Genomic DNA, 24,713 nt, shown 5'->3' on the forward strand with positions numbered 1-24,713 from the left:
AACCGGAGGAGCCTGCCGAAGATGAGGCCATTACGGCTCGCCTTTATGTGTCCTTCTCGGGATAGCGTCATTTAAAGACTGAAGGTCAGCACAACGTAAAAAAAAAAAAAAAAAAAAAAAAAAAAAAAAAAAAAAAAAACTCTTGAGAAAAAACCGAAAAAAAAAAACCAAGGAGCCTGCCGAAGATGAGGCCATTACAGCTCGCCTTTATGTGTCCTTCTCGGGATAGCGTCAATTAAAGAACGAAGGTCAGCACAACGTAAAAAAAAAAAAAAAAAAAAAAAAAAAAAAAAAAAAAAAAAAAAAAAATTCTGAGAAAAAACCGAAAAAAAAAACCGGAGCAGCCTGCCGAAGATGAGGCCATTACAGCTCGCCTTTATGTGTCCTTCTCGGGATAGCGTCATTTAAAGAACGAAGGTCAGCACAATGTTAAAAAAAAAAAATAAAAAACTCTGAGAAAAAACCGAAAAAAAAACCGGAGGAGCCTGCCGAAGATGAGGCCATTACGGCTCGCCTTTATGTGTCCTTCTCGGGATAGCGTCATTTAAAGAACGAAGGTCAGCACAACGTAAAAAAAAAAAAAAAAAAAAACTCTGGAGAAAAAACCGAAAAAAAAAACCAAGTAGCCTGCCGAAGATGAGGCCATTACAGCTCGCCTTTATGTGTCCTTCTCGGGATAGCGTCGTTTAAAGAACGAAGGTCAGCACAACGTTAAAAAAAAAAAAAAAACTCTGAGAAAAAACCGAAAAAAAAATCGGAGGAGCCTGCCGAAGATGAGGCCATTACAGCTCGCCTTTATGTGTCCTTCTCGGGATAGCGTCATTTAAACATTTAAAGAACGATGGTCAGCACAACGTAAAAAAAAAAAAAAAAAAAAAAAAAAAAAAAAAAAAAAAAAAAAAAAAAAAAAAAAAAAAACTCAGAGAAATAACAGAAAAAAAAAACCGGAGGAGCCTGCCGAAGATGAGGCCATTACGGCTCGCCTTTATGTGTCCTTCTCGGGATAGCGTCATTTAAAGACTGAAGGTCAGCACAATGTAAAAAAAAAAAAAAAAAAAAAAAAAAAAAAAAAAAAAAAAAAAAAAAAAAAAAAAAAAACTCTTGAGAAAAAACCGAAAAAAAAAACCAAGGAGCCTGCCGAAGATGAGGCCATTACAGCTCGCCTTTATGTGTCCTTCTCGGGATAGCGTCAATTAAAGAACGAAGGTCAGCACAACGTTTAAAAAAAAAAAAAAAAAAAAAAAAAAAAAAAAAAAAAAAAAATTCTGAGAAAAAACCGAAAAAAAAAACCGGAGGAGCCTGCCGAAGATGAGGCCATTACAGCTCGCCTTTATATGTCCTTCTCGGGATAGCGTCATTTAAAGAACGAAGGTCAGCACAACGTTTAAAAAAAAAAAAAAAAAAAAAAAAAACTCTGAGAAAAAACCGGAGGAGCCTGCCGAAGATGAGGCCATTACGGCTCGCCTTTATGTGTCCTTCTCTGGATAGCGTCAATTAAAGAACGAAGGTCAGCACAACGGAAAAAAAAAAAAAAAAAAACTCAGAGAAATAACCGAAAAAAAAAATCGGAGGAGCCTGCTGAAGATGAGGACATTACGGCTCGCCTTTATGTGTCCTTCTCGGGATAGCGTCATTTAAAGAACGAAGGTCAGCACAACGTAAATAAAAAAAAAAAAAAAAACAACAACTCAGAGAAATAACCGAAAAAAAAAACCGGAGGAGCCTGCCGAAGATGAGGCCATTACGGCTCGCCTTTATGTGTCCTTCTCGGGATAGCGTCGTTTAAAGAACGAAGGTCAGCACAACGTAAAAAAAAATAAAAAAATAAAATAAAATAAAATAAAAACTCTGAGAAAAAACCGAAGAAAAAACCGGAGGAGCCTGCCGAAGATGAGGCCATTACGGCTCGCCTTTATGTGTCCTTCTCGGGATAGCGTCATTTAAAGAACGAAGGTCAGCACAACGTATAAAAAAAAAAAAAAAAAAACAACTCAGAGAAATAACCGAAAAAAAAAACCGGAGGAGCCCGCCGAAGATGAGGCCATTACGGCTCGCCTTTATGTGTCCTTCTCGGGATAGCGTCGTTTAAAGAACGAAGGTCAGCACAACGTAAAAAAAAAAAAAAAAAAAAAAAAAAAAAAAAAAAAAAACTCTTACAAAAAACCGAAAAAAAAACCGGAGGAGCCTGCCGAAGATGAGGCCATTACGGCTCGCCTTTATGTGTCCTTCTCGGGATAGCGTCATTTAAAGAACGAAGGTCAGCACAACGTAAAAAAAAAATAAAAAAAATAAAAAATAAAAAAAACTCTGAGAAAAAACCGAAAAAAAAACCGGAGGAGCTTGCCGAAGATGAGGCCATTACAGCTCGCCTTTATGTGTCCTTCTCGGGATAGCGTCATTTAAAGAACGAAGGTCAGCACAACGTAAAAAAAAAAAAAAAAAAAAAAAAAACTCAGAGAAATAACCGAAAAAAAAAACCAAGGAGCCTGCCGAAGATGAGGCCATTACGGCTCGCCTTTATGTGTCCTTCTCGGGATAGCGTCGTTTAAAGAACGAAGGTCAGCACAACGTAATAAAAAAAAAAAAAATTTCTGAGAAAAAACCGAAAAAAAAAAACCGGAGGAGCCTGCCGAAGATGAGGCCATTACAGCTCGCCTTTATATGTCCTTCTCGGGATAGCGTCATTTAAAGAACGAAGGTCAGCACAACGTATAAAAAAAAATTTAAAAAAAAAAAAAAAAAAACTCAGAGAAATAACCGAAAAAAAAACCGGAGGAGCCTGCCGAAGATGAGGCCATTACAGCTCGCCTTTATGTGTCCTTCTCGGGATAGCGTCAATTAAAGAACGAAGGTCAGCACAACGTAAAAAAAAAAAAAAAAAAAAAAAAAAAAAAAAAAAAAAAAAAAAAAAAAAAAAATTCTGAGAAAAAACCGAAAAAAAAAACCGGAGGAGCCTGCCGAAGATGAGGCCATTACAGCTCGCCTTTATATGTCCTTCTCGGGATAGCGTCATTTAAAGAACGAAGGTCAGCAAAACGTATAAAAAAAAAATAAAAAAAAAAAAAAAAAAAAACTCAGAGAAATAACCAAAAAAAAAAAAACCGGAGGAGCCTGCCGAAGATGAGGCCATTACGGCTCGCCTTTATGTGTCCTTCTCGGGATAGCGTCATTTAAACATTTAAAGAACGATGGTCAGCACAACGTAAAAAAAAAAAAAAAAAAAAAAAAAAAAAAAAAAAAAAAAAAACTCAGAGAAATAACCGAAAAAAAAAACCGGAGGAGCCTGCCGAAGATGAGGCCATTACGGCTCGCCTTTATGTGTCCTTCTCGGGATAGCGTCATTTAAAGACTGAAGGTCAGCACAACGTAAAAAAAAAAAAAAAAAAAAAAAAAAAAAAAAAAAAAACTCTTGAGAAAAAACCGAAAAAAAAACCAAGGAGCCTGCCGAAGATGAGGCCATTACAGCTCGCCTTTATATGTCCTTCTCGGGATAGCGTCATTTAAAGAACGAAGGTCAGCACAACGTTTAAAAAAAAAAAAAAACTCTGAGAAAAAACCGAAAAAAAAAACCGGAGGAGCCTGCCGAAGATGAGGCCATTACGGCTCGCCTTTATGTGTCCTTCTCGGGATAGCGTCATTTAAACATTTAAAGAACGATGGTCAGCACAACGTAAAAAAAAAAAAAAAAAAAAAAAAAAAAAAAACTCAGAGAAATAACCGAAAAAAAAAACCGGAGGAGCCTGCCGAAGATGAGGCCATTACGGCTCGCCTTTATGTGTCCTTCTCGGGATAGCGTCATTTAAAGACTGAAGGTCAGCACAACGTAAAAAAAAAAAAAAAAAAAAAAAAAAAAAAAAAAAAAAAAAAAAACTCTTGAGAAAAAACCGAAAAAAAAAAACCAAGGAGCCTGCCGAAGATGAGGCCATTACAGCTCGCCTTTATGTGTCCTTCTCGGGATAGCGTCAATTAAAGAACGAAGGTCAGCACAACGTAAAAAAAAAAAAAAAAAAAAAAAAAAAAAAAATTCTGAGAAAAAACCTAAAAAAAAAACCGGAGCAGCCTGCCGAAGATGAGGCCATTACAGCTCGCCTTTATGTGTCCTTCTCGGGATAGCGTCATTTAAAGAACGAAGGTCAGCACAATGTTAAAAAAAAAAAAATAAAAAACTCTGAGAAAAAACCGAAAAAAAAACCGGAGGAGCCTGCCGAAGATGAGGCCATTACGGCTCGCCTTTATGTGTCCTTCTCGGGATAGCGTCATTTAAAGAACGAAGGTCAGCACAACGTAAAAAAAAAAAAAAAAAAAAAAAACTCTTGAGAAAAAACCGAAAAAAAAAACCAAGTAGCCTGCCGAAGATGAGGCCATTACAGCTCGCCTTTATGTGTCCTTCTCGGGATAGCGTCGTTTAAAGAACGAAGGTCAGCACAACGTTAAAAAAAAAAAAAAAAAAAACTCTGAGAAAAAACCGAAAAAAAAATCGGAGGAGCCTGCCGAAGATGAGGCCATTACAGCTCGCCTTTATGTGTCCTTCTCGGGATAGCGTCATTTAAACATTTAAAGAACGATGGTCAGCACAACGTAAAAAAAAAAAAAAAAAAAAAAAAAAAAAAAAAAAAAAAAAACTCAGAGAAATAACCGAAAAAAAAAACCGGAGGAGCCTGCCGAAGATGAGGCCATTACGGCTCGCCTTTATGTGTCCTTCTCGGGATAGCGTCATTTAAAGACTGAAGGTCAGCACAACGTAAAAAAAAAAAAAAAAAAAAAAACTCTTGAGAAAAAACCGAAAAAAAAAACCAAGGAGCCTGCCGAAGATGAGGCCATTACAGCTCGCCTTTATATGTCCTTCTCGGGATAGCGTCATTTAAAGAACGAAGGTCAGCACAACGTTTAAAAAAAAAAAAAAAAAACTCTGAGAAAAAACCGAAAAAAAAACCGGAGGAGCCTGCCGAAGATGAGGCCATTACGGCTCGCCTTTATGTGTCCTTCTCGGGATAGCGTCATTTAAACATTTAAAGAACGATGGTCAGCACAACGTAAAAAAAAAAAAAAAAAAAAAACTCAGAGAAATAACCGAAAAAAAAAACCGGAGGAGCCTGGCGAAGATGAGGCCATTACGGCTCGCCTTTATGTGTCCTTCTCGGGATAGCGTCATTTAAAGACTGAAGGTCAGCACAACGTAAAAAAAAAAAAAAAAAAAAAAAAAAAAAAAAAAAAAAAAAAAAAAAAAAAAAAACTCTTGAGAAAAAACCGAAAAAAAAAAACCAAGGAGCCTGCCGAAGATGAGGCCATTACAGCTCGCCTTTATGTGTCCTTCTCGGGATAGCGTCAATTAAAGAACGAAGGTCAGCACAACGTAAAAAAAAAAAAAAAAAAAAAAAAAAAAAAAAAAAAAAAAAAAAAAAAAAAAAAAAAAAAAAAAAAAAAAATTCTGAGAAAAAACCGAAAAAAAAAACCGGAGCAGCCTGCCGAAGATGAGGCCATTACAGCTCGCCTTTATGTGTCCTTCTCGGGATAGCGTCATTTAAAGAACGAAGGTCAGCACAATGTTAAAAAAAAAAAAAATAAAAAACTCTGAGAAAAAACCGAAAAAAAAACCGGAGGAGCCTGCCGAAGATGAGGCCATTACGGCTCGCCTTTATGTGTCCTTCTCGGGATAGCGTCATTTAAAGAACGAAGGTCAGCACATCGTAAAAAAAAAAAAAAAAAAAAAAAAACTCTTGAGAAAAAACCGAAAAAAAAAACCAAGTAGCCTGCCGAAGATGAGGCCATTACAGCTCGCCTTTATGTGTCCTTCTCGGGATAGCGTCGTTTAAAGAACGAAGGTCAGCACAACGTTAAAAAAAAAAAAAAAAAAAAACTCTGAGAAAAAACCGAAAAAAAAATCGGAGGAGCCTGCCGAAGATGAGGCCATTACAGCTCGCCTTTATGTGTCCTTCTCGGGATAGCGTCATTTAAACATTTAAAGAACGATGGTCAGCACAACGTAAAAAAAAAAAAAAAAAAAAAAAAAAAAAAAAAAAAAAACTCAGAGAAATAACCGAAAAAAAAAACCGGAGGAGCCTGCCGAAGATGAGGCCATTACGGCTCGCCTTTATGTGTCCTTCTCGGGATAGCGTCATTTAAAGACTGAAGGTCAGCACAATGTAAAAAAAAAAAAAAAAAAAAAACTCTTGAGAAAAAACCGAAAAAAAAAACCAAGGAGCCTGCCGAAGATGAGGCCATTACAGCTCGCCTTTATGTGTCCTTCTCGGGATAGCGTCAATTAAAGAACGAAGGTCAGCACAACGTAAAAAAAAAAAAAAAAAAAAAAAAAAAAAAAAAAAAAAAAAAAAAAAATCTGAGAAAATACCGAAACCGAAGATGAGGCTATTACGGCTCAAATTTAGGTGTCCTTCTCGGGATAGCGTCATTTAAACATTTAAAGAACGGTGGTCAGCACAACGTAAAAAAAAAAAAAAAAAAAAAAAAAAAAAAAAAAAACTCAGAGAAATAACCGAAAAAAAAACCGGAGGCTGCCGAAGATGAGGCCATTACAGCTCGCCTTTATGTGTCCTTCTCGGGATAGCGTCATTTAAAGAACGAAGGTCAGCACAACTTATAAATAAAAAAAAAAAAAATTCTGAGAAAAAACCGAAAAAAAAAACTGGAGGAGCCTGCCGAAGATGAGGCCATTACGGCTCGCCTTTATGTGTCCTTCTCGGGATAGCGTCATTTAAAGAACGAAGGTCAGCACTACGTAAAAAAAAAAAAAAAAAAAAAAAAAAAAAAAAAAAAAAAAAACTCAGAGAAATAACCGAAAAAAAAACCAAGGAGCCTGCCGAAGATGAGGCCATTACGGCTCGCCTTTATGTGTCCTTCTCGGGATAGCGTCAATTAAAGAACGAAGGTCAGCACAACGTTTAAAAAAAAAAAAAAAAAAAAACTCTGAGAAAAAACCGAAAAAAAAACCGGAGGAGCCTGTCGAAGATGAGGCTATTACGGCTCAAATTTAGGTGTCCTTCTCGGGATAGCGTCATTTAAACATTTAAAGAACGATGGTCAGCACAACGTAAAAAAAAAAAAAAAAAAAAAAACTCAGAGAAATAACCGAAAAAAAAAACCGGAGGAGCCTGCCGAAGATGAGGCCATTACGGCTCGCCTTTATGTGTCCTTCTCGGGATAGCGTCATTTAAAGACTGAAGGTCAGCACAACGTAAAAAAAAAAAAAAAAAAAAAAAAAAAAAAAAAAAAAAAAAAAAAAAAAAAAAAAAAAAAAAAAAAACTCTTGAGAAAAAACCGAAAAAAAAAAACCAAGGAGCCTGCCGAAGATGAGGCCATTACAGCTCGCCTTTATGTGTCCTTCTCGGGATAGCGTCAATTAAAGAACGAAGGTCAGCACAACGTAAAAAAAAAAAAAAAAAAAAAAAAAAAAAAAAAAAAAAAAAAAATTCTGAGAAAAAACCGAAAAAAAAAACCGGAGCAGCCTGCCGAAGATGAGGCCATTACAGCTCGCCTTTATGTGTCCTTCTCGGGATAGCGTCATTTAAAGAACGAAGGTCAGCACAATGTTAAAAAAAAAAAAAATAAAAAACTCTGAGAAAAAACCGAAAAAAAAACCGGAGGAGCCTGCCGAAGATGAGGCCATTACGGCTCGCCTTTATGTGTCCTTCTCGGGATAGCGTCATTTAAAGAACGAAGGTCAGCACATCGTAAAAAAAAAAAAAAAAAAAAACTCTTGAGAAGAAACCGAAAAAAAAAACCAAGTAGTCTGCCGAAGATGAGGCCATTACAGCTCGCCTTTATGTGTCCTTCTCGGGATAGCGTCGTTTAAAGAACGAAGGTCAGCACAACGTTAAAAAAAAAAAAAAAAAAAACTCTGAGAAAAAACCGAAAAAAAAATCGGAGGAGCCTGCCGAAGATGAGGCCATTACAGCTCGCCTTTATGTGTCCTTCTCGGGATAGCGTCATTTAAACATTTAAAGAACGATGGTCAGCACAACGTAAAAAAAAAAAAAAAAAAAAAAAAAAAAAAAAAAAAAAAAAAAAAAAAAACTCAGAGAAATAACCGAAAAAAAAATCGGAGGCTGCCGAAGATGAGGCCATTACAGCTCGCCTTTATGTGTCCTTCTCGGGATAGCGTCATTTAAAGAACGAAGGTCAGCACAACTTATAAATAAAAAAAAAAAAAATTCTGAGAAAAAACCGAAAAAAAAAACTGGAGGAGCCTGCCGAAGATGAGGCCATTACGGCTCGCCTTTATGTGTCCTTCTCGGGATAGCGTCATTTAAAGAACGAAGGTCAGCACTACGTAAAAAAAAAAAAAAAAAAAAAAAAAAAAAAAAAAAAAAACTCAGAGAAATAACCGAAAAAAAAACCAAGGAGCCTGCCGAAGATGAGGCCATTACGGCTCGCCTTTATGTGTCCTTCTCGGGATAGCGTCAATTAAAGAACGAAGGTCAGCACAACGTTTAAAAAAAAAAAAAAAAAAAAACTCTGAGAAAAAACCGAAAAAAAAACCGGAGGAGCCTGCCGAAGATGAGGCTATTACGGCTCAAATTTAGGTGTCCTTCTCGGGATAGCGTCATTTAAACATTTAAAGAACGATGGTCAGCACAACGTAAAAAAAAAAAAAAAAAAAAAACTCAGAGAAATAACCGAAAAAAAAAACCGGAGGAGCCTGCCGAAGATGAGGCCATTACGGCTCGCCTTTATGTGTCCTTCTCGGGATAGCGTCATTTAAAGACTGAAGGTCAGCACAACGTAAAAAAAAAAAAAAAAAAAAAAAAAAAAAAAAAAAACTCTTGAGAAAAAACCGAAAAAAAAAAACCAAGGAGCCTGCCGAAGATGAGGCCATTACAGCTCGCCTTTATGTGTCCTTCTCGGGATAGCGTCAATTAAAGAACGAAGGTCAGCACAACGTAAAAAAAAAAAAAAAAAAAAAAAAAAAAAAAAAAAAAAAAAAATTCTGAGAAAAAACCGAAAAAAAAAACCGGAGCAGCCTGCCGAAGATGAGGCCATTACAGCTCGCCTTTATGTGTCCTTCTCGGGATAGCGTCATTTAAAGAACGAAGGTCAGCACAATGTTAAAAAAAAAAAAATAAAAAACTCTGAGAAAAAACCGAAAAAAAAACCGGAGGAGCCTGCCGAAGATGAGGCCATTACGGCTCGCCTTTATGTGTCCTTCTCGGGATAGCGTCATTTAAAGAACGAAGGTCAGCACATCGTAAAAAAAAAAAAAAAAAAAAAACTCTTGAGAAAAAACCGAAAAAAAAAACCAAGTAGTCTGCCGAAGATGAGGCCATTACAGCTCGCCTTTATGTGTCCTTCTCGGGATAGCGTCGTTTAAAGAACGAAGGTCAGCACAACGTTAAAAAAAAAAAAAAAAAAAAACTCTGAGAAAAAACCGAAAAAAAAATCGGAGGAGCCTGCCGAAGATGAGGCCATTACAGCTCGCCTTTATGTGTCCTTCTCGGGATAGCGTCATTTAAACATTTAAAGAACGATGGTCAGCACAACGTAAAAAAAAAAAAAAAAAAAAAAAAAAAAAAAAAAAAAAAAAAAAAAAAAAAAAAAAAACTCAGAGAAATAACCGAAAAAAAAAACCGGAGGAGCCTGCCGAAGATGAGGCCATTACGGCTCGCCTTTATGTGTCCTTCTCGGGATAGCGTCATTTAAAGACTGAAGGTCAGCACAATGTAAAAAAAAAAAAAAAAAAAAAAAAAAAAAAAAACTCTTGAGAAAAAACCGAAAAAAAAAACCAAGGAGCCTGCCGAAGATGAGGCCATTACAGCTCGCCTTTATGTGTCCTTCTCGGGATAGCGTCAATTAAAGAACGAAGGTCAGCACAACGTAAAAAAAAAAAAAAAAAAAAAAAAAAAAAAAAAATCTGAGAAAAAACCGAAACCGAAGATGAGGCTATTACGGCTCAAATTTAGGTGTCCTTCTCGGGATAGCGTCATTTAAACATTTAAAGAACGGTGGTCAGCACAACGTAAAAAAAAAAAAAAAAAAAAAAAAAAAAAAAAAAAAAAAAAAAAAAAAAAAAAAAAAAAAAAAAAAAAACTCAGAGAAATAACCGAAAAAAAAACCGGAGGCTGCCGAAGATGAGGCCATTACAGCTCGCCTTTATGTGTCCTTCTCGGGATAGCGTCATTTAAAGAACGAAGGTCAGCACAACTTATAAATAAAAAAAAAAAAATTCTGAGAAAAAACCGAAAAAAAAAACTGGAGGAGCCTGCCGAAGATGAGGCCATTACGGCTAGCCTTTATGTGTCCTTCTCGGGATAGCGTCATTTAAAGAACGAAGGTCAGCACTACGTAAAAAAAAAAAAAAAAAAAAAAAAAAAAAAAAAAAAAAAAAAAAAAACTCAGAGAAATAACCGAAAAAAAAACCAAGGAGCCTGCCGAAGATGAGGCCATTACGGCTCGCCTTTATGTGTCCTTCTCGGGATAGCGTCAATTAAAGAACGAAGGTCAGCACAACGTTTAAAAAAAAAAAAAAAAAAAAAAAAACTCTGAGAAAAAACCGAAAAAAAAACCGGAGGAGCCTGCCGAAGATGAGGCTATTACGGCTCAAATTTAGGTGTCCTTCTCGGGATAGCGTCATTTAAACATTTAAAGAACGATGGTCAGCACAACGTAAAAAAAAAAAAAAAAAAAAAAACTCAAAGAAATAACCGAAAAAAAAACCGGAGGCTGCCGAAGATGAGGCCATTACAGCTCGCCTTTATGTGTCCTTCTCGGGATAGCGTCATTTAAAGAACGAAGGTCAGCACAACTTATAAATAAAAAAAAAAAAAATTCTGAGAAAAAACCGAAAAAAAAAACTGGAGGAGCCTGCCGAAGATGAGGCCATTACGGCTCGCCTTTATGTGTCCTTCTCGGGATAGCGTCATTTAAAGAACGAATGTCAGCACTACGTAAAAAAAAAAAAAAAAAAAAAAAAAAAAAAAAAAAAAAAAAAAACTCAGAGAAATAACCGAAAAAAAAAACCAAGGAGCCTGCCGAAGATGAGGCCATTACGGCTCGCCTTTATGTGTCCTTCTCGGGATAGCGTCGTTTAAAGAACGAAGGTCAGCACAACGTAATAAAAAAAAAAAATTTTTTTTCTGAGAAAAAACCGAAAAAAAAAAACCGGAGGAGCCTGCCGAAGATGAGGCCATTACAGCTCGCCTTTATATGTCCTTCTCGGGATAGCGTCATTTAAAGAACGAAGGTCAGCACAACGTTTAAAAAAAAAATTAAAAAAATAAAAAAAAAAAAAACTCAGAGAAATAACCGAAAAAAAAACCGGAGGAGCCTGCCGAAGATGAGGCCATTACAGCTCGCCTTTATGAGTCCTTCTCGGGATAGCGTCATTTAAAGAACGAAGGTCAGCACAACTTATAAATAAAAAAAAAAAAAATAAAATAAAATAAAAAAAACTCTGAGAAAAAACCGAAAAAAAAACCGGAGGAGCCTGCCGAAGATGAGGCCATTACGGCTCGCCTTTATGTGTCCTTCTCGGGATAGCGTCATTTAAAGAACGAAGGTCAGCACTACGTAAAAAAAAAAAAAAAAAAAAAAAAAAAAAAAAAAAAAAAAAAAACTCAGAGAAATAAACGAAAAAAAACCGGAGGTGCCTGCCGAAGATGAGGCCATTACAGCTCGCCTTTATGTGTCCTTCTCGGGATAGCGTCCTTTAAAGAACGAAGGTCAGCACAACTTATAAATAAAAAAAAAAATAAAAAACTCTGAGAAAAAACCGAAAAAAAAACCGGAGGAGCCTGCCGAAGATGAGGCCATTACGGCTCGCCTTTATGTGTCCTTCTCGGGATAGCGTCATTTAAAGAACGATGGTCAGCACAACGGAAAAAAAAAAAAAACTCAGAGAAATAACCGAAAAAAAAAATCGGAGGAGCCTGCCGAAGATGAGGACATTACGGCTCGCCTTTATGTGTCCTTCTCGGGATAGCGATTAAAGAACGAAGGTCAGCACAACGTAAAAAAATAAAAAATAAAAAAAAATAACTCTTGAGAAAAAACCGAAAAAAAAACCGAAGGAGCCTGCCGAAGATGAGGCCATTACAGCTCGCCTTTATGTGTCCTTTTCGCGATAGCGTCATTTAAAGAACGAAGGTCAGCACATCGTAAAAAAAAAAAATTCTGAGAAAAAACCGAAAAAAAAACCGGAGGAGCCTGCCGAAGATGAGGCCATTACAGCTCGCCTTTATGTGTCCTTCTCGGGATAGCGTCATTTAAAGAACGAAGGTCAGCACAACGTAAAAAAAAAAAAAAAAAAAAAAAAAAAAAAAAAAAAAAAAAAAAAAAAAAAAAAACTTAGAGAAATAACCGAAAAAAAAACCGGAGGAGCCTGCCGAAGATGAGGCCATTACAGCTCGCCTTTATGTGTCCTTCTCGGGATAGCGTCATTTAAAGAACGAAGGTCAGCACAACTTATAAATAAAAAAAAAAATAAAAAACTCTGAGAAAAAACCGAAAAAAAAAACCGGAGGAGCCTGCCGAAGATGAGGCCATTACGGCTCGCCTTTATGTGTCCTTCTCGGGATAGCGTCATTTAAAGAACGAAGGTCGGCACTACGTAAAAAAAAAAAAAAAAAAAAAAACCCAGAGAAAAAACCGACAAAAAAACCGGAGGAGCCTGCCGAAGATGAGGACATTACGGCTCGCCTTTATGTGTCCTTCTCTGGATAGCGTCATTTAAAGAACGATGGTCAGCACAACGAAAAAAAAAAAAAAAAAAAAAAAAAAAAAAAACTCAGAGAAATAACCGAAAAAAAAACCGGAGGAGCCTGCCGAAGATGAGGACATTACGGCTCGCCTTTATGTGTCCTTCTCGGGATAGCGTCATTTAAAGAACGAAGGTCAGCACAACGTAAATAAAAAAAAAAAAAAAAAAAACAACTCAGAGAAATAACCGAAAAAAAAAAACCGGAGGAGCCTGCCGAAGATGAGGCCATTACGGCTCGCCTTTCTGTGTCCTTCTCGGGATAGCGTCGTTTAAAGAACGAAGGTCAGCACAACGTAAAAAAAAATAAAAAAGAAAAAATAAAATAAAAAAAAAAACTCTGAGAAAAAACCGGAGGACCCTGCCGAAGATGAGGCCATTTCGGCTCGCCTTTATGTGTCCTTCTCGGGATAGCGTCATTTAAAGAACGAAGGTAAGCACAACGTATAAAAAAAAAAAAAAAAAAAAACAACTCAGAGAAATAACCGAAATAAAAAACCGGAGGAGCCCGCCGAAGAAGAGGCCATTACGGCTCGCCTTTATGTGTCCTTCTCGGGATAGCGTCGTTTAAAGAACGAAGGTCAGCACAACGTAAAAAAAAAAAAAAAAAAAAAAAAAAAAAAAAAAAAAAAAAAAAAAAAAAAAAAAAAAAAAAAAAAAAAAAAAAAAAACTCTGACAAAAAACCGAAAAAAAAACCGGAGGAGCCTGCCGAAGATGAGGCCATTACGGCTCGCCTTTATGTGTCCTTCTCGGGATAGCGTCATTTAAAGAACGAAGGTCAGCACAACGTAAAAAAAAAAATAAAAAAAAAAAACTCAGAGAAATAACCGAAAAAAAAAACCAAGGAGCCTGCCGAAGATGAGGCCATTACGGCTCGCCTTTATGTGTCCTTCTCGGGATAGCGTCGTTTAAAGAACGAAGGTCAGCACAACGTAATAAAAAAAAAAAAAATTTCTGAGAAAAAACCGAAAAAAAAAACCGGAGGAGCCTGCCGAAGATGAGGCCATTACAGCTCGCCTTTATATGTCCTTCTCGGGATAGCGTCATTTAAAGAACGAAGGTCAGCACAACGTATAAAAAAAATTTAAAAAAAAAAAAAAAAAAACTCAGAGAAATAACCGAAAAAAAAACCGGAGGAGCCTGCCGAAGATGAGGCCATTACAGCTCGCCTTTATGTGTCCTTCTCGGGATAGCGTCAATTAAAGAACGAAGGTCAGCACAACGTAAAAAAAAAAAAAAAAAAAAAAAAAAAAAAAAAAAAAAAAAAAAATTCTGAGAAAAAACCGAAAAAAAAACCGGAGGAGCCTGCCGAAGATGAGGCCATTACAGCTCGCCTTTATATGTCCTTCTCGGGATAGCGTCATTTAAAGAACGAAGGTCAGCACAACGTATAAAAAAAAAAAAAAAAAAAAAAAAAAAAAAAAAAAAAAACTCAGAGAAATAACCAAAAAAAAAAAAAACCGGAGGAGCCTGCCGAAGATGAGGCCATTACGGCTCGCCTTTATGTGTCCTTCTCGGGATAGCGTCATTTAAACATTTAAAGAACGATGGTCAGCACAACGTAAAAAAAAAAAAAAAAAAAAAAAAAAAAAACTCAGAGAAATAACCGAAAAAAAAACCGGAGGCTGCCGAAGATGAGGCCATTACAGCTCGCCTTTATGTGTCCTTCTCGGGATAGCGTCATTTAAAGAACGAAGGTCAGCACAACTTATAAATAAAAAAAAAAAATTCTGAGAAAAAACCGAAAAAAAAAACTGGAGGAGCCTGCCGAAGATGAGGCCATTACGGCTAGCCTTTATGTGTCCTTCTCGGGATAGCGTCATTTAAAGAACGAAGGTCAGCACTACGTAAAAAAAAAAAAAAAAAAAAAAAAAAAAAAAAACTCAGAGAAATAACCGAAAAAAAAACCAAGGAGCCTGCCGAAGATGAGGCCATTACGGCTCGCCTTTATGTGTCCTTCTCGGGATAGCGTCAATTAAAGAACGAAGGTCAGCACAACGTTTAAAAAAAAAAAAAAAAAAAAAAAAAACTCTGAGAAAAAACCGAAAAAAAAACCGGAGGAGCCTGCCGAAGATGAGGCTATTACGGCTCAAATTTAGGTGTCCTTCTCGGGATAGCGTCATTTAAACATTTAAAGAACGATGGTCAGCACAACGTAAAAAAAAAAAAAAAAAAAAAAACTCAAAGAAATAACCGAAAAAAAAAGCGGAGGCTGCCGAAGATGAGGCCATTACAGCTCGCCTTTATGTGTCCTTCTCGGGATAGCGTCATTTAAAGAACGAAGGTCAGCACAACTTATAAATAAAAAAAAAAAAAAATTCTGAGAAAAAACCGAAAAAAAAAACTGGAGGAGCCTGCCGAAGATGAGGCCATTACGGCTCGCCTTTATGTGTCCTTCTCGGGATAGCGTCATTTAAAGAACGAAGGTCAGCACTACGTAAAAAAAAAAAAAAAAAAAAAAAAAAAAAAAAAAAAAAAAAAAAAAAAAAAAAAAAAAAAAAACTCAGAGAAATAACCGAAAAAAAAAACCAAGGAGCCTGCCGAAGATGAGGCCATTACGGCTCGCCTTTATGTGTCCTTCTCGGGATAGCGTCGTTTAAAGAACGAAGGTCAGCACAACGTAATAAAAAAAAAAAATTTTTTTTCTGAGAAAAAACCGAAAAAAAAAAACCGGAGGAGCCTGCCGAAGATGAGGCCATTACAGCTCGCCTTTATATGTCCTTCTCGGGATAGCGTCATTTAAAGAACGAAGGTCAGCACAACGTTTAAAAAAAAAATTAAAAAAATAAAAAAAAAAAACTCAGAGAAATAACCGAAAAAAAAACCGGAGGAGCCTGCCGAAGATGAGGCCATTACAGCTCGCCTTTATGAGTCCTTCTCGGGATAGCGTCATTTAAAGAACGAAGGTCAGCACAACTTATAAATAAAAAAAAAAAATAAAATAAAATAAAAAAAACTCTGAGAAAAAACCGAAAAAAAAACCGGAGGAGCCTGCCGAAGATGAGGCCATTACGGCTCGCCTTTATGTGTCCTTCTCGGGATAGCGTCATTTAAAGAACGAAGGTCAGCACTACGTAAAAAAAAAAAAAAAAAAAAAAAAAAAAAAAAAAAAACTCAGAGAAATAAACGAAAAAAAACCGGAGGTGCCTGCCGAAGATGAGGCCATTACAGCTCGCCTTTATGTGTCCTTCTCGGGATAGCGTCCTTTAAAGAACGAAGGTCAGCACAACTTATAAATAAAAAAAAAAATAAAAAACTCTGAGAAAAAACCGAAAAAAAAACCGGAGGAGCCTGCCGAAGATGAGGCCATTACGGCTCGCCTTTATGTGTCCTTCTCGGGATAGCGTCATTTAAAGAACGATGGTCAGCACAACGGAAAAAAAAAAAAAAACTCAGAGAAATAACCGAAAAAAAAAATCGGAGGAGCCTGCCGAAGATGAGGACATTACGGCTCGCCTTTATGTGTCCTTCTCGGGATAGCGATTAAAGAACGAAGGTCAGCACAACGTAAAAAAATAAAAAATAAAAAAAAATAACTCTTGAGAAAAAACCGAAAAAAAAACCGAAGGAGCCTGCCGAAGATGAGGCCATTACAGCTCGCCTTTATGTGTCCTTTTCGCGATAGCGTCATTTAAAGAACGAAGGTCAGCACATCGTAAAAAAACAAAAATTCTGAGAAAAAACCGAAAAAAAAACCGGAGGAGCCTGCCGAAGATGAGGCCATTACAGCTCGCCTTTATGTGTCCTTCTCGGGATAGCGTCATTTAAAGAACGAAGGTCAGCACAACGTAAAAAAAAAAAAAAAAAAAAAAAAAAAAAAAAAAAAAAAAAAAAAAAAAAAAAAAAACTTAGAGAAATAACCGAAAAAAAAACCGGAGGAGCCTGCCGAAGATGAGGCCATTACAGCTCGCCTTTATGTGTCCTTCTCGGGATAGCGTCATTTAAAGAACGAAGGTCAGCACAACTTATAAATAAAAAAAAAAATAAAAAACTCTGAGAAAAAACCGAAAAAAAAAACCGGAGGAGCCTGCCGAAGATGAGGCCATTACGGCTCGCCTTTATGTGTCCTTCTCGGGATAGCGTCATTTAAAGAACGAAGGTCGGCACTACGTAAAAAAAAAAAAAAAAAAAAAAACCCAGAGAAAAAACCGACAAAAAAACCGGAGGAGCCTGCCGAAGATGAGGACATTACGGCTCGCCTTTATGTGTCCTTCTCTGGATAGCGTCATTTAAAGAACGATGGTCAGCACAACGAAAAAAAAAAAAAAAAAAAAAAAAAAAAAAACTCAGAGAAATAACCGAAAAAAAAAACCGGAGGAGCCTGCCGAAGATGAGGACATTACGGCTCGCCTTTATGTGTCCTTCTCGGGATAGCGTCATTTAAAGAACGAAGGTCAGCACAACGTAAATAAAAAAAAAAAAAAAAAACAACTCAGAGAAATAACCGAAAAAAAAAAACCGGAGGAGCCTGCCGAAGATGAGGCCATTACGGCTCGCCTTTCTGTGTCCTTCTCGGGATAGCGTCGTTTAAAGAACGAAGGTCAGCACAACGTAAAAAAAAATAAAAAAGAAAAAATAAAATAAAAAAAAAAACTCTGAGAAAAAACCGGAGGACCCTGCCGAAGATGAGGCCATTTCGGCTCGCCTTTATGTGTCCTTCTCGGGATAGCGTCATTTAAAGAACGAAGGTAAGCACAACGTATAAAAAAAAAAAAAAAAAAAAAACAACTCAGAGAAATAACCGAAATAAAAAACCGGAGGAGCCCGCCGAAGAAGAGGCCATTACGGCTCGCCTTTATGTGTCCTTCTCGGGATAGCGTCGTTTAAAGAACGAAGGTCAGCACAACGTAAAAAAAAAAAAAAAAAAAAAAAAAAAAAAAAAAAAAAAAAAAAAAAAAAAAAAAAAAAAAAACTCTGACAAAAAACCGAAAAAAAAACCGGAGGAGCCTGCCGAAGATGAGGCCATTACGGCTCGCCTTTATGTGTCCTTCTCGGGATAGCGTCATTTAAAGAACGAAGGTCAGCACAACGTAAAAAAAAAAATAAAAAAAATAAAAAATAAAAAAAACTCTGAGAAAAAACCGAAAAAAAAACCGGAGGAGCTTGCCGAAGATGAGGCCATTACAGCTCGCCTTTATGTGTCCTTCTCGGGATAGCGTCATTTAAAGAACGAAGGTCAGCACAACGTAAAAAAAAAAAAAAAAAAAAAACTCAGAGAAATAACCGAAAAAAAAAACCAAGGAGCCTGCCGAAGATGAGGCCATTACGGCTCGCCTTTATGTGTCCTTCTCGGGATAGCGTCGTTTAAAGAACGAAGGTCAGCACAACGTAATAAAAAAAAAAAATTTCTGAGAAAAAACCGAAAAAAAAAACCGGAGGAGCCTGCCGAAGATGAGGCCATTACAGCTCGCCTTTATATGTCCTTCTCGGGATAGCGTCATTTAAAGAACGAAGGTCAGCACAACGTATAAAAAAAATTTAAAAAAAAAAAAAAAAAAACTCAGAGAAATAACCGAAAAAAAAACCGGAGGAGCCTGCCGAAGATGAGGCCATTACAGCTCGCCTTTATGTGTCCTTCTCGGGATAGCGTCAATTAAAGAACGAAGGTCAGCACAACGTAAAAAAAAAAAAAAAAAAAAAAAAAAAAAAAAAAAAAAAAAAAATTCTGAGAAAAAACCGAAAAAAAAACCGGAGGAGCCTGCCGAAGATGAGGCCATTACAGCTCGCCTTTATATGTCCTTCTCGGGATAGCGTCATTTAAAGAACGAAGGTCAGCACAACGTATAAAAAAAAAAAAAAAAAAAAAAAAAAAAAAAAAAAACTCAGAGAAATAACCAAAAAAAAAAAAAAAACCGGAGGAGCCTGCCGAAGATGAGGCCATTACGGCTCGCCTTTATGTGTCCTTCTCGGGATAGCGTCATTTAAACATTTAAAGAACGATGGTCAGCACAACGTAAAAAAAAAAAAAAAAAAAAAAAAAAAAAACTCAGAGAAATAACCGAAAAAAAAAACCGGAGGAGCCTGCCGAAGATGAGGCCATTACGGCTCGCCTTTATGTGTCCTTCTCGGGATAGCGTCATTTAAAGACTGAAGGTCAGCACAACGTAAAAAAAAAAAAAAAAAAAAAAAAAAAAACTCTTGAGAAAAAACCGAAAAAAAAAACCAAGGAGCCTGCCGAAGATGAGGCCATTACAGCTCGCCTTTATATGTCCTTCTCGGGATAGCGTCATTTAAAGAACGAAGGTCAGCACAACGTTTAAAAAAAAAAAAAAAACTCTGAGAAAAAACCGAAAAAAAAAACCGGAGGAGCCTGCCGAAGATGAGGCCATTACGGCTCGGCTTTATGTGTCCTTCTCGGGATAGCGTCATTTAAACATTTAAAGAACGATGGTCAGCACAACGTAAAAAAAAAAAAAAAAAAAAAAAAAAAAAAAAAAACTCAGAGAAATAACCGAAAAAAAAAACCGGAGGAGCCTGCCGAAGATGAGGCCATTACGGCTCGCCTTTATGTGTCCTTCTCGGGATAGCGTCATTTAAAGACTGAAGGTCAGCACAACGTAAAAAAAAAAAAAAAAAAAAAAAAAAAAAAAAAAAAAAAAAAAAAAAACTCTTGAGAAAAAACCGATAAAAAAAAACCAAGGAGCCTGCCGAAGATGAGGCCATTACAGCTCGCCTTTATGTGTCCTTCTCGGGATAGCGTCAATTAAAGAACGAAGGTCAGCACAACGTAAAAAAAAAAAAAAAAAAAAAAAAAAAAAAAAATTCTGAGAAAAAACCGAAAAAAAAAACCGGAGCAGCCTGCCGAAGATGAGGCCATTACAGCTCGCCTTTATGTGTCCTTCTCGGGATAGCGTCATTTAAAGAACGAAGGTCAGCACAATGTTAAAAAAAAAAAAATAAAAAACTTTGAGAAAAAACCGAAAAAAAAAACCGGAGGAGCCTGCCGAAGATGAGGCCATTACGGCTCGCCTTTATGTGTCCTTCTCGGGATAGCGTCATTTAAAGAACGAAGGTCAGCACAACGTAAAAAAAAAAAAAAAAAAAAAACTCTTGAGAAAAAACCGAAAAAAAAAACCAAGTAGCCTGCCGAAGATGAGGCCATTACAGCTCGCCTTTATGTGTCCTTCTCGGGATAGCGTCGTTTAAAGAACGAAGGTCAGCACAACGTTAAAAAAAAACTCTGAGAAAAAACCGAAAAAAAAATCGGAGGAGCCTGCCGAAGATGAGGCCATTACAGCTCACCTTTATGTGTCCTTCTCGGGATAGCGTCATTTAAACATTTAAAGAACGATGGTCAGCACAACGTAAAAAAAAAAAAAAAAAAAAAAAAAAAAAAAAAAAAAAAAAAACTCAGAGAAATAGCCGAAAAAAAAAACCGGAGGAGCCTGCCGAAGATGAGGCCATTACGGCTCGCCTTTATGTGTCCTTCTCGGGATAGCGTCATTTAAAGACTGAAGGTCAGCACAACGTAAAAAAAAAAAAAAAAAAAACTCTTGAGAAAAAACCGAAAAAAAAAACCAAGGAGCCTGCCGAAGATGAGGCCATTACAGCTCGCCTTTATATGTCCTTCTCGGGATAGCGTCATTTAAAGAACGAAGGTCAGCACAACGTTTAAAAAAAAAAAAAAAAAAACTCTGAGAAAAAACCGAAAAAAAAAACCGGAGGAGCCTGCCGAAGATGAGGCCATTACGGCTCGCCTTTATGTGTCCTTCTCGGGATAGCGTCATTTAAACATTTAAAGAACGATGGTCAGCACAACGTAAAAAAAAAAAAAAAAAAAAAAAAACTCAGAGAAATAACCGAAAAAAAAAACCGGAGGAGCCTGCCGAAGATGAGGCCATTACGGCTCGCCTTTATGTGTCCTTCTCGGGATAGCGTCATTTAAAGACTGAAGGTCAGCACAACGTAAAAAAAAAAAAAAAAAAAAAAAAAAAAAAAAAAAAAAAAAAAAAACTCTTGAGAAAAAACCGAAAAAAAAAAAACCAAGGAGCCTGCCGAAGATGAGGCCATTACAGCTCGCCTTTATGTGTCCTTCTCGGGATAGCGTCAATTAAAGAACGAAGGTCAGCACAACGTAAAAAAAAAAAAAAAAAAAAAAAAAAAAAAAAAAAAAAAAAAAAAAAAATAAATTCTGAGAAAAAACCGAAAAAAAAAAAACCGGAGCAGCCTGCCGAAGATGAGGCCATTACAGCTCGCCTTTATGTGTCCTTCTCGGGATAGCGTCATTTAAAGAACGAAGGTCAGCACAATGTTAAAAAAAAAAAAATAAAAAACTCTGAGAAAAAACCGAAAAAAAAACCGGAGGAGCCTGCCGAAGATGAGGCCATTACGGCTCGCCTTTATGTGTCCTTCTCGGGATAGCGTCATTTAAAGAACGAAGGTCAGCACAACGTAAAAAAAAAAAAAAAAAAAAAAACTCTTGAGAAAAAACCGAAAAAAAAAACCAAGTAGCCTGCCGAAGATGAGGCCATTACAGCTCGCCTTTATGTGTCCTTCTCGGGATAGCGTCGTTTAAAGAACGAAGGTCAGCACAACGTTAAAAAAAAAAAAAAAAAAACTCTGAGAAAAAACCGAAAAAAAAATCGGAGGAGCCTGCCGAAGATGAGGCCATTACAGCTCGCCTTTATGTGTCCTTCTCGGGATAGCGTCATTTAAACATTTAAAGAACGATGGTCAGCACAACGTAAAAAAAAAAAAAAAAAAAAAAAAAAAAAAAAAAAAAAAACTCAGAGAAATAACCGAAAAAAAAAACCGGAGGAGCCTGCCGAAGATGAGGCCATTACGGCTCGCCTTTATGTGTCCTTCTCGGGATAGCGTCATTTAAAGACTGAAGGTCAGCACAACGTAAAAAAAAAAAAAAAAAAAAAAACTCTTGAGAAAAAACCGAAAAAAAAAACCAAGGAGCCTGCCGAAGATGAGGCCATTACAGCTCGCCTTTATATGTCCTTCTCGGGATAGCGTCATTTAAAGAACGAAGGTCAGCACAACGTTTAAAAAAAAAAAAAAAAAACTCTGAGAAAAAACCGAAAAAAAAAACCGGAGGAGCCTGCCGAAGATGAGGCCATTACGGCTCGCTTTTATGTGTCCTTCTCGGGATAGCGTCATTTAAACATTTAAAGAACGATGGTCAGCACAACGTATAAAAAAAAAAAAAAAAAAAAAAAAACTCAGAGAAATAACCGAAAAAAAAAACCGGAGGAGCCTGCCGAAGATGAGGCCATTACGGCTCGCCTTTATGTGTCCTTCTCGGGATAGTGTCATTTAAAGACTGAAGGTCAGCACAACGTAAAAAAAAAAAAAAAAAAAAAAAAAAAAAAAAAAAAAAAAAAAAAAAAAAAAAAAAAAAAAACTCTTGAGAAAAAACCGAAAAAAAAAAACCAAGGAGCCTGCCGAAGATGAGGCCATTACAGCTCGCCTTTATGTGTCCTTCTCGGGATAGCGTCAATTAAAGAACGAAGGTCAGCACAACGTAAAAAAAAAAAAAAAAAAAAAAAAAAAAATTCTGAGAAAAAACCGAAAAAAAAAACCGGAGGAGCCTGCCGAAGATGAGGCCATTACAGCTCGCCTTTATGTGTCCTTCTCGGGATAGCGTCATTTAAAGAACGAAGGTCAGCACAATGTTAAAAAAAAAAAAATAAAAAACTCTGAGAAAAAACCGAAAAAAAAACCGGAGGAGCCTGCCGAAGATGAGGCCTTTACGGCTCGCCTTTATGTGTCCTTCTCGGGATAGCGTCATTTAAAGAACGAAGGTCAGCACAACGTAAAAAAAAAAAAAAAAAAAAAACTCTTGAGAAAAAACCGAAAAAAAAAACCAAGTAGCCTGCCGAAGATGAGGCCATTACAGCTCGCCTTTATGTGTCCTTCTCGGGATAGCGTCGTTTAAAGAACGAAGGTCAGCACAACGTTAAAAAAAAAAAAAAAAAAAACTCTGAGAAAAAACCGAAAAAAAAATCGGAGGAGCCTGCCGAAGATGAGGCCATTACAGCTCGCCTTTATGTGTCCTTCTCGGGATAGCGTCATTTAAACATTTAAAGAACGATGGTCAGCACAAAAAAAAAAAAAAAAAAAAAAAAAAAAAAAAAAAAAAAAAAAACTCAGAGAAATAACCGAAAAAAAAACCGGAGGAGCCTGCCGAAGATGAGGCCATTACGGCTCGCCTTTATGTGTCCTTCTCGGGATAGCGTCAATTAAAGAACGAAGGTCAGCACAACGTAAAAAAAAAAAAAAAAAAAAAAAAAAAAAAAAAAAAAAAATTCTGAGAAAAAACCGAAAAAAAAAACCGGAGGAGCCTGCCGAAGATGAGGCCATTACAGCTCGCCTTTATATGTCCTTCTCGGGATAGCGTCATTTAAAGAACGAAGGTCAGCACAACGTAAAAAAAAAAAAAAAAAAAAAAAAAAAAAAAAAAACTCAGAGAAATAACCGAAAAAAAAAACCAAGGAGCCTGCCGAAGATGAGGCCATTACGGCTCGCCTTTATGTGTCCTTCTCGGGATAGCGTCATTTAAACATTTAAAGAACGAAGGTCAGCACAACGTAATAAAAAAAAAAATTTTTTTTCTGAGAAAAAACCGAAAAAAAAAAACCGGAGGAGCCTGCCGAAGATGAGGCCATTACAGCTCGCCTTTATATGTCCTTCTCGGGATAGCGTCATTTAAAGAACGAAGGTCAGCACAACGTTTAAAAAAAAAATTAAAAAAATAAAAAAAAAAAAAAACTCAGAGAAATAACCGAAAAAAAAACCGGAGGAGCCTGCCGAAGATGAGGCCATTACAGCTCGCCTTTATGAGTCCTTCTCGGGATAGCGTCATTTAAAGAACGAAGGTCAGCACAACTTATAAATAAAAAAAAATAAAATAAAATAAAATAAAAAAAACTCTGAGAAAAAACCGAAAAAAAAACCGGAGGAGCCTGCCGAAGATGAGGCCATTACGGCTCGCCTTTATGTGTCCTTCTCGGGATAGCGTCATTTAAAGAACGAAGGTCAGCACTACGTATAAAAAAAAAAAAAAAAAAAAAAAAAAAAAAAAAAAAACTCAGAGAAATAAACGAAAAAAAACCGGAGGTGCCTGCCGAAGATGAGGCCATTACAGCTCGCCTTTATGTGTCCTTCTCGGGATAGCGTCCTTTAAAGAACGAAGGTCAGCACAACTTATAAATAAAAAAAAAAATAAAAAACTCTGAGAAAAAACCGAAAAAAAAACCGGAGGAGCCTGCCGAAGATGAGGCATTACGGCTCGCCTTTATGTGTCCTTCTCGGGATAGCGTCATTTAAAGAACGATGGTCAGCACAACGGAAAAAAAAAAAAAAAAAACTCAGAGAAATAACCGAAAAAAAAAATCGGAGGAGCCTGCCGAAGATGAGGACATTACGGCTCGCCTTTATGTGTCCTTCTCGGGATAGCGATTAAAGAACGAAGGTCAGCACAACGTAAAAAAATAAAAAATAAAAAAAAATAACTCTTGAGAAAAAACCGAAAAAAAAACCGAAGGAGCCTGCCGAAGATGAGGCCATTACAGCTCGCCTTTATGTGTCCTTTTCGCGATAGCGTCATTTAAAGAACGAAGGTCAGCACAACGTAAAAAAAAAAAATTCTGAGAAAAAACCGAAAAAAAAAACCGGAGGAGCCTGCCGAAGATGAGGCCATTACAGCTCGCCTTTATGTGTCCTTCTCGGGATAGCGTCATTTAAAGAACGAAGGTCAGCACAACTTATAAATAAAAAAAAAATAAAAAACTCTGAGAAAAAACCGAAAAAAAAAACCGGAGGAGCCTGCCGAAGATGAGGCCATTACGGCTCGCCTTTATGTGTCCTTCTCGGGATAGCGTCATTTAAAGAACGAAGGTCGGCACTACGTAAAAAAAAAAAAAAAAAAAAAAACCAGAGAAAAAACCGACAAAAAAACCGGAGGAGCCTGCCGAAGATGAGGACATTACGGCTCGCCTTTATGTGTCCTTCTCTGGATAGCGTCATTTAAAGAACGATGGTCAGCACAACGAAAAAAAA

The sequence above is a fragment of the Arachis ipaensis genome, chromosome B10 (genome assembly GCF_059453495.1).
Source record: "Arachis ipaensis isolate K30076 ecotype BB chromosome B10, ASM5945349v1, whole genome shotgun sequence".
Lineage (NCBI taxonomy): Eukaryota > Viridiplantae > Streptophyta > Magnoliopsida > Fabales > Fabaceae > Arachis > Arachis ipaensis.